Genomic DNA, 1,029 nt, shown 5'->3' with positions numbered 1-1,029 from the left:
GGAAAACCACGTGTTTGTTCTCTGGAGTACAACTTAAATATCCTGTGGGAGTGGTCTTGAGAACCTCTGGGTGCCATTTATTATTGTTTCTCTCAGGGTCAGTGCTACTGGGGTTATATTTACATAGATGTCTTCTGTTCCAAAGCACTTAAGTGTACTTTCAACTTTTTCTTCAATGATGTTCAGTATGGTTGGTTTTATGTTGAGGTATTTGATTTATTTGGATGTAAGTTTTGTGCATGGTGATACATATGAATATATTTTTATTCTTCTGCATGTTATGCCAGCACTATTTGTTAAATATGCTTTTCATTTTCCATTTTCTTGTCAGCTAAGCAGACTTATAACTTGGATTATAAAGATAGCTTACAAACTTGGAATAAAATATACATTGCTTAAAACCTTATTTAACATATATTACAGGAGATGACTTCAAGGTTACTTTGCAGAGTGAGTGCTCTGACGGTTCAGTCCCTCAGGGCCCCTGGGCCCCCTGGTGCAGTTGCAATGTGCTCCACGATGTCTTGGGGTGTGCGTTCCTACTGATGATGAGCAGGCTATAGGGCTGGAGAGAGAGATCATGATAGCCACAGAGAAGGGACTAGCTCCATACAATATTCTACCTCCAAAGCTAGATTTGGGCATTAAGGATGATTCTAATTTAGTTCCATCCACCATCAACAAATGAATAGTGGGCTGCATCTTTGTGAAGAGGATAACTGTACCATCATCTGGTTTTGGCTGCACAAAGGTAAGATTCAGCAATGTCCAAGCTGTGGAACCCATTATAAGCTGGTGCCCCACCAACTGGCCCACTGAGCCCTGCATTAACTTTTCAGATTGTGATGAAAAACTTTTCTCCAATAAAAACTAGCCATTGTATTGGATCCTCCCCACAGGGGGAAAAAATCCTACAGGAGATCTTGAACCACTAAGTAATTTTTTTATTAAAATTTCCGCCTCCACCCGCCTCCACCCGCCTCCACCGGCCTCCACCAGCCTTCCATTTCCCTCCCCCTCCCTCTATTC

General features: G+C 41.8%; 1 pseudogene; it reads left to right on the top strand.

Moving 5' to 3' along the window:
• The first annotated feature begins 426 nt into the window (after nucleotides 1-426).
• LOC126494463 (cytochrome c oxidase subunit 5B, mitochondrial-like) lies at nucleotides 427-819 on the top strand (annotated as a pseudogene).
• Nucleotides 820-1,029: the final 210 nt, after the last annotated feature.

This window comes from Alexandromys fortis, unplaced genomic scaffold (assembly GCF_014885135.2).
Source record: "Alexandromys fortis isolate MF-2015 unplaced genomic scaffold, M_Fortis_MF-2015_v1.1 scaffold_350, whole genome shotgun sequence".
Taxonomy (NCBI): domain Eukaryota; kingdom Metazoa; phylum Chordata; class Mammalia; order Rodentia; family Cricetidae; genus Alexandromys; species Alexandromys fortis.
This window is presented reverse-complemented; position numbering and strand designations above follow the sequence as displayed.